The 10540-nt window shown below is 41.8% G+C and overlaps 1 long non-coding RNA gene across 2 annotated transcripts in view; it reads left to right on the top strand.

The window, feature by feature from the left end:
* The first annotated feature begins 1193 nt into the window (after positions 1-1193).
* The window catches only part of LOC123480869 (uncharacterized), a 437215-nt gene continuing 427868 nt past the window's right edge, over positions 1194-10540 (top strand). For both annotated transcript variants that reach the window (XR_008427455.1, XR_008427454.1), the window contains exon 1: positions 1194-1323. This is a non-coding gene — a long non-coding RNA (uncharacterized lncRNA). The remainder of the gene's footprint in view (positions 1324-10540) is intronic.

Below are 10540 nucleotides of genomic sequence, written 5' to 3'. Positions count from 1 at the left end.
AAATTTGTGATAGGTGTGGGCCTATCACAAGGATGATAGGAAGGATGAGACAGATTTTATAGTCAGAAAAGAGAAGAATAGACAGGTATTTTTGGCAGAGAGATGGTAGGCAATGAAACACAAACTTGAAAGAATGCTTGGTGACAGTGCTTACTCCATTAGGGATGGGGCTGGTGCCAGAAGGACGCGGTTGGCATCATCCTGCAATGGCGCCCCCTATTTGAATTCAAACTTTATTACATTAGCGGTGGGAAGTCATCTAATGTTTCGGAGCAGAGACGGGCGTTAACATGATAAAGTGTTCTGTTAAAAATTCCTCTGACCTAAGCAGAGAGATTTAGGTGGAAAAGAGTGGGAGGCAGGAGAGAAATGGTTCCAATCATAGGTCCAGATAAAAGACTAGAGTGAAGTAAGTATTAGAGGACACAGAAAAGTGGGCATGAGGTCATCTGAGTCTATTAGTAATGAGCTTTTTCCTTGGATGCAGAAAGGAGAAACAGAGGTAGGGGATGGATGAAATGATATATTTTTGTAGTTTCAGTGAGGGCTGCTACTGTGTTTAAGACATATCTTCTGCCCCCGCCCTCCCCCGGCAGTGGGACCTGCCATTTTCTTTGAGCACTGGTTATTCTTTGTGAAAGGTCTGGCAACTCAATCTTTTGGCTTGGTCTTCTGGGTAAATTGGTACTTAATGAGAGTTTCTCACACTTGAACATACTCCCAAGAGAGGTAATGGAAGGAGAAAAACAAAGCAAAATAGCACCAGGATATTTCTTTGGTTGAGGTAAAATTCATGTAACATAAAATAATCGTTAACCATTTAAAGTTTGCAGTTCAGCGGTGTTTAGTACATTCTCAGTGTTGCACAACCATTGCTTCTATCCAGATCCAAGGCATTTTCATCATTCCAAAAAGAAAGCCTACAGACCTTAAGCAGGAATCCTTATTCTCTCCACTTAGGCCCTGGCAACTACTGCGTTTTGTCTCTATGGGTTTGCCTATTCAGGATGTTTCATATAAATGGTATAATTCAATATGCCACTATGTGTGTCTGACTCCTTTCACTTAGCATAACAAATCTCAAAACCATTATGCTAGGTCACACCTTGGATAGGAGTCAAGTGTATGTCTGGCAAGTCTCCAGGCATTTGCACCTGCTGTTGCCTTTCCCTGGAACACTTTTTGTTGCAGGTACATGTGGTTGACTCCCTCACTTCATTGCACATCTCCACTCAAGTATCACTTCCTCAGTGGACCCTTCACTAGAGGGATTGGGGATGAGTTGAGAAGACAAAGAAGACCTCAAGAAGATAGACTTGTACTGTAAGTAAAAGGGAACTTCCTAAGGTCATTGTCAATACACATAAATATGTTCTGGGAATCTGGGAATCTACCTTGTCTTAGGTGGTTTTATCTGGTGGCTACTCTTGCATGGAAAGAAACTCTGAGACTGGGAGACTAAGATCTCATGGACTGGTGGCTTTTGGGAGATGTCTTAGGCTGTGTTTTAAAGTATAGGTTTTATTATTACAATATTTAGGAATGGCAAGGCTATAGATCAGGAGACAGCTGCCATTGATGACATAGCCAGAGCCTTTATTAGGGTTTCTGCCACAAGGAACTGGTGAGGCAGGATAAGCAGGTTAAGCATTGGCTACTTGGAATAATTCCAGCAGGCTCTGAGATGTAGGGACTGTCCCTAGTTGTCCGACCTGGCCCTGGGGTGATTAGGGTGGGGAGATATGAGTGGTTTGGAGTGTTAGAGCCCCCTAAAGGAGGCAGTTGGAGGCATGGGCCTTGGATTGGTGGGCCGCCTATGGAAAGCACACCCACAGTTGTTTGCTACCTCCAGGAACTGGCTAACTTTGGGAGCGGCAGTCTCTCCAGGTCAGCAAGGCACCAAATTTCAAAGTATCAAAATACAGACAATTAAAAAGTGTGGTTCATGTAGGCTGTTATCTCTTGTGCAGACTTGGTACCTTATCGTTTTTCCTGCCTATTGTTTCCTCAGAGAAAGGTTAAGCCCACCCAGATGGGTTTGTAGGGAGAAGGGAAATTAACACAGGCAAGGCACGTTGCTTGACAATGATTTTTCTTTCAAACACACCTCCAGTCTCCAGTGTGGGTTGGCATGATATGCTAGGCAGCCCCTACCCATGGATGCTTAGCGAAGCTCTAGCTCTGTGTGGGTTTATTTTAGGGCTCCTGGAATCCCGGGAGCCCTTTATTTAGTGGTTCTTCATTTAGAGGAGATTGCTCTTTTGTAAATGTCTTTGCAGTAATGGCTGCCTCTCCGTCTCCTGATTAGTCCTGCTTCTGGAGACATTCAAAATCATTTCCCTCCTGAGGTAGCATATGTTTTTCCGTGAGTCTGTAGTATTTTATGTTCAAATTCTGGAACTGTGATGTGGCATTTCTCTCCTGATGATTCCTAGCAGGTGGCTCATCTCAGCAGCCAGCAATGGCAGGGGATGGTGTATTAGGGGAAAATCAGGTAATGCTGATCTCAGTGTGTCTGTAGATCCCTCTTTCACTTTCCCTCTGGAACTATTCTCTTTTGTGTCTACTGTGCTTTCAGCCCGTCTCTTACGTGTACTGGCGTCAGCTGTTGCTTTGACATCTATCTAAGGGATCCATATCTGTCTGCACGTGACAGAGACAGAGAGGCTTTCTGGGAAGTCAAGGTCATATTTAAAAGGTGATAATGAGAACATTTCTTGAGTCCTATTGTGTGCCAGATATCATGCTGAACATGTTCCATTCATTTATGAATTTATTCTGCCCAAAAAACCATTTTGGGTAAGTAAGTTGTTATCCGAATTATACAGATGAGGAAGCTAAGACCAAGAGACTTGATAAAGATCACAAATAGCAATTTTCAGCCCTTTTCATCTCATGGCACAGTTAAACTACTAAAATTCTGCAGCACTTCAAAGAATATATTATATATATATTTTGCTAATCTGTTAAAAATAGGTATACTTTTGATTCACTCACACTGGATGGCTATTGTGTCATTTTAAAATTTGATCATCCAAGGGAAAAGAAGTCAGGGCCCCTGACTAAATAGTCAGGTATTTTGTGATTTAAAAATTCCTGTGGCACATTCATTGGAAATTGTTGAATGCAAAGATATTGAGTGAGACCAGAATTTGAATCCATACCTGTGGGATGCCAGGACTGTATTTACAATCCGGATTAGATAGGTATTTGTGGGAGAACTGAGGAGCTTCTGTGTTGGTGGTTCCTACATGTCTTTCTTTACTGAGTCAAGTCCTGGGAACTCCAGAGTTCTTAAGAGTCCCCAGTGAATAAGTTGAACACTGTGGGCTCTGGACAAAATTGTGAAGAAAGGAAATTTGTCCGCAGGGACTTTGTTTTCCTCCAATTTATTCAACCTTTTCTTTAGGTGTTCGGCGCTCTCCTGCCTCCTCTTCTCTGAACCCTTCTTTTAGGGTTAAAACAAACAAAACTTTAAAACACTGCTTTATGGGAATGTTCACACTTTAAGTAAATTCAAAACATCCGTTAAAAAGACAAAGCTCTGCATGTGGGCTTTCAAGCATTTTCCCATGAATTTATTCCAGCAAGTATTCACTGAGAGCTTCTCCTGTCTGCAGGCTCTGAGTTAACTCAGGTGAGGAGGGTGTGGCCTTACTCCTTAAGAAGCTTCAGGGGGAGGGGCTGAGACAGGTGTACACACTGTCGTGACACTGTGAGGAACATTAAATGGTAAGACACTACTATTTTTCATATGAAATATACAGAAATATTTAATTCTTGTCCTTCAGGAATTTAGAGATTAGTAAGGGAGACACAGAAGGACATGTAACGTCAGCATAACACAGCGACACAAGGCCAAACGTAGGCAGAACCCCTGTGGGGGCACGAGGAAGGGCACACGGCCTGGCCTGGGTGTTCATGGATGGTCTGGAGCAAGAGGAGCTTGAGCTGAGTTTTGAGACATGTGTCCAGATTGGTCAGGTAACCAAGATGGGGGGTATCCTGGCAACAGCAAGAGAAAGGCAAAATCCTGGAAAGATGAAGTAGTACAGTGTGGGGGCCTCCAAGGAGTTTAATGTTCACATTACTTCATTCCACACTTATTGTGTCTATATGGCATTAGAATGTAGTGTATATAATATGACACTACAGTACCCACAATATGACACTATCATTTAGACCGGTTGTACTTGGTCTTTCAAGTATATAAGTATATAAATGAAAATATTTGTAATGCTTTTCCAAGTAATATATTAATGCAAGTAATATTACATTAATATCATTAATATTATATTCATTACATTAAAATTAACATGTAATGATATTGTAAGTAATGTATTGATAATACAAAGTTTTATATAGAAAAGTATTTATAATTTGTAATTTGCGAGTGAAAAACAATATCATTCATTTAAAAAAATGACAGAATTCATCAACATTCCTCAGTCTTGTCAAACCTTCTTGCTGTCCCACAGCAAATAGTAGAAAGAGTCAGAAAGTTAGGGGTCTGAATTTCACACTTACAAATGGGGACCCCAGGAAAGTTACTTTTTGTCCCTGAGCCCTAATTATTGTCTCATAAAATGGAGACAATAACGCTGCCTACCTCATTGGTTTGTGGGGCAAATTAAATGGGTGATAAAACCATCTGTACAGAGAGAGGTCCATTGCAGGAATTCATAAATGAATATTCATATGGAAAACGTGGGCTTCAGAGTCAGATTGGGCTCCAACTCCAGACCTACCCTCTTAGTTGCTATGCAACTTTGGGGAAACTACTTAGCTCCTGCAAGTCTCCATTTCCTCAGTGTCACCACAGGAATAGTACATAAAGCACTTGGCCCATAGTTGCCACTTAGTAATGGCAGCTAATTAAGTGGCTCTGTATGTGAATTTAGTTTTTATTTTTACTTACTTTTTTCTTGGAAGTTTGTAGGGTGCATTAGGACAAAACTGAGGGAACAAACAGTCCTTGTGGCTCCAACAAGATTATTTGTTATACAGGTTGTTTGGGTTGTAGCAGCCTGAGTTGGGGGTTTCTGGTTGTTGGATGGCTCACTTCTGGGTGGTGATTCAGGGACCCAAGCTCCTCCCATCTTGTGTCACTGCATCTTCCTCTAGGGCCCACTCATCATCAATATGCAGCTGTATCCATTCCTGAGAACCGGTCATGTGGGGACTGGTATATTTCCAAAAAAGAGGGTTGGAGATATATAGGCTAGCTCTGTGCCCAGGAGGACGAAATGCATTTTGTTGAACAGTTCAAAATCTCTGCCACATTGAAAGTCTTACAAGTCTGATTCCCACCCTTAGGTGACCCCATTTACACGAGAACTACATTTTCCTATTCATTGCAGCAAATGCTGCTGCTGCGGGAGGAGACAGGATTTGTGGCTCCTTGGCTTTATTTCCTGTGAGGAGGCTGCAGCTGTGGCAAAGGGGAGGTTTAGAATTCTGGGTGTTCCCATCTGATTCAAGAGATCTGGCTTGTAAAGGTCTCCACTCAGGGCATGCAATGTTAGTGAGAGCAAAATTAAGTTCTGAGACTCTTAATTTCATCTCTGTGTGTGTGTGCATAGCAAGAATTGCAAACTCAATACCAATTAGGTCCAGACAGGTAATATCAATGAGTGAAGAGGGTGGAGTGGAAGCTACAATGTAATGGAAACTTCCAGAATGCTACAGTGGCAGTCTTTTCTCAGTCCCAGGAGAAATTTGTGTTGTGAGCATGTGAGCCCCATGTCAGGCTGAATTTTTTAGAGAGGGTAGAAATACAGATTTTTCTATAAAACCTTACTTTTAAATACTGGCAACTAATTTAAATAAAACCAGTACTGCAGGTCAAACAAGACACATCTGGGGACTCTGTGTGTGCCCAGGAACTGGCTGTGAGGGACCTCTGGCATTCATAATGTGAGTAGGGGGCAACTCTGCTCTGATTTGCATGGCTGTCTTGGGGCTGGCTGCCAGGATGAGCCCCACAGCTGGATAAAGGTGAGAAAAATTTATTTCTTTCTCTGTCGGGGGTGGGATTTAGCAGAGGAACCACTGTAGCCGCCTGATCATAAGGGCTGTTCCTCATTGCATGTGTCTTGCCCTTTTGGACAGACATTGTTTGGGTTTCTTTTCTTTTGTGTATTTCTTCTTGTTACTTACAATAGGACAGTAACAAATAGGACTAAAAGATTGAAGAAACTTAGGGAGCAAGGGGAGAATCCATGCCCCTTTCTCACTATTATGAGACAGAAAGAAAGCTAGGGGCGTGGTTTTCTCTTTTCTTTTATGATCTGGTGATGGGAGGTGACAAGCAGTCAACTCTCTTTCATTTTAATAGGGCCTCACAGCATGGGCTTGCCTGTGATGTAATTTTCAAGTCTAATTCCACTTCCTTTGTGAGTGGCACACCTGGAGATTGTGGGATGTAATTCTCTCTATATTTTTCATGAGCTACTTACCTTGGAGAGGGACTTAAAGAGAGATGGTGGAGAGAGAGATGTATGTGCCTGAACTAAAGGGCCTCCTTGCTGTTCTTTCCTCATTCAGTGGTTATTTGATGGGCTCCTGTGATGTGCTGGGCTTGGTGGCAGGTGTGAGGATATGACAGGCATGGTCTCTATTCTCAGAGAGCTTCTACTCTATTGGGAGGAGCAGGCATCGAGTCAGATACTGAAAAGTTTTGTTACAAAATCACAGTAGATAGAATGCATGCGATGGCCGGTGTGGCTCAGTGGATTGAGTGGTGGCCTGCCAACCAAAGGTCCACTAGTTTGATTCCCAGTCAGGGCACGTGCCTGGGTTGTGAGCCAGGTCCCCAGTAAGGGGCACCAAGAGGCAACCACACATGGATGTTTCTCTCCCTTTCTCCTTCCCTTCCCCTCTGTCTAAAAATAAATAAATAAAATCTTAAAAAAAAAAAAAGAATGCAAGTGATGACTTTCAGATGGCCTGGAAGGCTGCTCTGAAGAGTTGTCATCAGAGCTGAGACCTCAATGGCAAGAAGGAGCCAGCCATTAGAACAGGTTTTGGAAAGGTGTTCCTGACAGAGGGAATAGTAAGTACAAAGTGCCTGAAGCAGGAACAGAGCTAGTGTGTGATGGGGACAGAAGAAACGCCAGCATGGCCAGAGCATAGTAATGGAGAGAGTGGTGGGCAATAAGGTCGAAGAGAACGGTAGGGGTTAGTAGATCAGGTTGGTATCTGAATACTATTCTAAGTGTGATAGTCCCCACTAAAGAGTTATAATCAGGGGAGTGGCATACTCTGACTTAGGTTTTAAAATGATTATGCCAGCAACTGTTTGGATAAAGAGTGTGCTACAAACTGAATTAGGTCCCCCTCCCCCGCAATTTATATGTTGAAGCCCCAACCCCCAATGTGATGGTATTGGAGATGGGAGGTAATTAGGTTTGGAGACATGCGGAAAGTTGATCAAGTTCACCAGCTAGTAAGTGACAGAGCCAGGAGTTGAGCCCAAATGAATGACTCCAGATTCAATGTGCTTTCCCCAATACATACTGTACTCATCATATCTTATTGATTAAGAGCCCAGACTATGTCAAATGCCTTAGTCCGAATCCTTGTTTGCTACTCAGTGACTCACTCATACTTAATGTCTCTGTGCTTCATTTTTCTAATCTGTGAAAAGGAGTGATAAATCGTACCTACCCTGTAGAATTATAGTAAGGATCAAATAAATGAGTTTTTCTTTGAAACAGTTAGAACAGGACCTGGTACACAGTGGACTATATAAACATCGTTAAATAAATAACAGAAAGAAAAGTAACATCTAACTCCAGCATCTTTCTGTGCAGAGGACCCTTAGGTACTGGGAGGAAATTACAGGATATTTGTGTTGGACACCTGCTAGATCTACCTTTTCAATTTTCTTGGGTCATCCAACAACAACTCTTGATTGTCTAAGAATTAATTTTGAGCACTGAATGCAGCTTTCTCCTCTTCATTACATACATGGGTCCCAGGAATAAGCAAGAGAGGTCCTGGAACAAAGAGGCAAACTTCACTGATTCTCACATGTGACAATGAATTGGGGGCATTCTCAGTTGCTGCAACTGGGGTGGTACACTACCAGCATCAATTAGATGGAGACAAGGGATACTGCTAAACATCTCACAACATAAGGAACGCTTCTACAACAAAAATTATTCAACCCTAAATGGTCATTGTGCAGAGGCTGAGAACCTTGACCAAGTCTGACCTTGGTTTGATCTTGATAAGATGGAATTTTTGAGATGCCTTTGGCCTCTTCTGAGATACAGAGTCATTAGAAATCAACAAGCTTGAAAGGCCCTTCGAACCATCTCTGCTCCCAGGTAAGGTTATTTGAGCTGAGTACCTCTCTATATTTCCTCTTTTAGTTGAAAATTCTACAGAGAGAGTTGGTGGAAGTCAAAAATCCATCAGCTCTCATTTTACCAGGCATTTAGGAAAATAACTTTTCTCCTGCAGAAGAAATTACATGAATTATATTAAAATTGATGCTAAGGTAATAAAATTACATGCTCATGATTCTTCCAAAAAACTCCCTTTGTCTGGCAGTGTAATTTGAGTATGGGGAAGACAATCTCCCCAGCTGCCACACTTGCACATAAAGAGGGAGCAGAGGAAATTGGCTCGATCATGCTCTTGCTGCATGTACCACTCTGTGAAATTCCAATTTTATTTTTTTTACATCTAAAAATTTAATCACAAGGCAACGTTTCTGATGCAGATCCATGAGAAGAGTGATTTTTAAAAAAATGCATACTTCTGAGAGAAAACTTCAAATCTCCAAATGGATTGTGGTGCCCCAGACATGGGCAAACACCTTGGAATTGGGCAGAAATGGACTCTGATGTCAGGCAAGTCATCACCATTTGGGTTGTCAGTGCTCTACTTGTTTGAAAGGCAATGTATAGAAATGCACATGTGATGAGAGAAATCTTTTCCACTTCCAGTGTGCTAAGCTAACAATTTTTAGCTCACAAGACAAAAAAAAGTCCTTGCTTTAATGTACGAGAAAACCAAAATGACGGGGGAAGGCGACATCTGTTCTTAAGATTCTCAGTGAAAACTTCAGTCATTTAGAGGCAAATTGATGCATGTGATGTGTTGAGGCCATGACGGATGAGGCTGGCAGTGAAGGGAGTGTGCTTGATGGAGTGGAAAGAGGGTAGGCCAGGAAGAGAGAAGCCTGGCTAGTATCCTCACTCATGTGAATTTGGGGTTTGATCTTTTAGAATAGTTGTTTTCAACCAGGGGTGATTGTGCCCTCCCAGGGGACATTTGGCAATGTCTCGAGATATGTTTTAATTGTCCCATTTGGTGGGAAGGTCTTTCTGGCATCTTGTGAGTAAAGACCAGGGATGCTACTAAATATCCTACAATGCACAGGACAGCCTCCACAACAAAAAATTATCTAGTCCAAAATATCCATAAAGCTGAGACTGAGAAACCCTGTTTTAGAGCTTCTGTTCCTTTATCTGTAAAATGGGAGAAGCTGCAATACTTCTTTCACTTTGTTGTTCTAGGTATCAATGATGGTAATATGTGAAGAATGCTTTCTGCAGGGGGTGGCTGTCTTCACTGATTATTGCAATCTCCAGGGCATCTCCAGATTTTAGTTCTGTACCTAATCTACCACAGTCACAGAGCTCTTCCTAAAAATACAAATCCTATCCTTCCACTTCTCTTCTTAAAATCTATTTGTGGTTTTCCGTTTACTCCTGTAGTATACACAAACTGATTTTTGCAGCCTCATATTTCAACCCTGCCCTCCTCCCCTGCAACCTTCACCAGGAATGTGTTATGCTCTCTCCCACCATCTCTGCCTTTCCACTTGCTGTTCCCTTTCCTGAACCATCTCATCTCAAACCTTTCAAGTAGTCAACTCCTACTTTTCCTGATGTTCTTAGTTACCATGTCATCCCTGGTGCCTATTATCTGTACTCCCACAGTACCTCGTGCTTACCCCTACCCAGAGCTTGCAAAACTGTCATAATTGCCTTTTAAAATTTTCCATCTCCTCTCGCAGGCTATACGTATCTTGCTTACTGTTGTGTTCTCAGTGCCCAATTAAGTACTTGACCAGCTAGTACAGTTCAGTAAATATTTGATGAAGAAACTAATAAATAAATGAACCAATGAGATCTTTCAACATAGTTGCTTCCAGCAGAAAATAACTCATTTTGATTTGTGTTCCTTCTTTTTCTTTGGGTCATTCTCTTCAGGTCATGCTAATTAATGGGCGATGGTCCAAAAGAAGATTGTTGAGAAGACTTGCACAGCAGAAGGTCAACATACCTTTTCATCTTGTCCAATGACCTTGACATAATCCAGAGAAAAGTGTCCTTGTGTGAAAAAAAACACCTTTGCCTTTTAAGTGAATTAACTGGTATTTTCTGGAAAGTATATTATCAGAAAGAGATAAGAACTTAGTGAGTTGTCAGTGTTCCAGACTATTTTTCTTCATGTGTCCATATGTATTTTACATTCTCTGCTACATAATTAAGCTTCTGCAGCATAAGAACTATCTCTGCTT

Source organism: Desmodus rotundus, chromosome 1, assembly GCF_022682495.2.
Source record: "Desmodus rotundus isolate HL8 chromosome 1, HLdesRot8A.1, whole genome shotgun sequence".
Classification (NCBI taxonomy): Eukaryota; Metazoa; Chordata; class Mammalia; order Chiroptera; family Phyllostomidae; genus Desmodus; species Desmodus rotundus.
The sequence above is the reverse complement of the archived record's forward strand: the minus strand, read 5'-3'. Positions and strand labels throughout refer to the sequence as shown.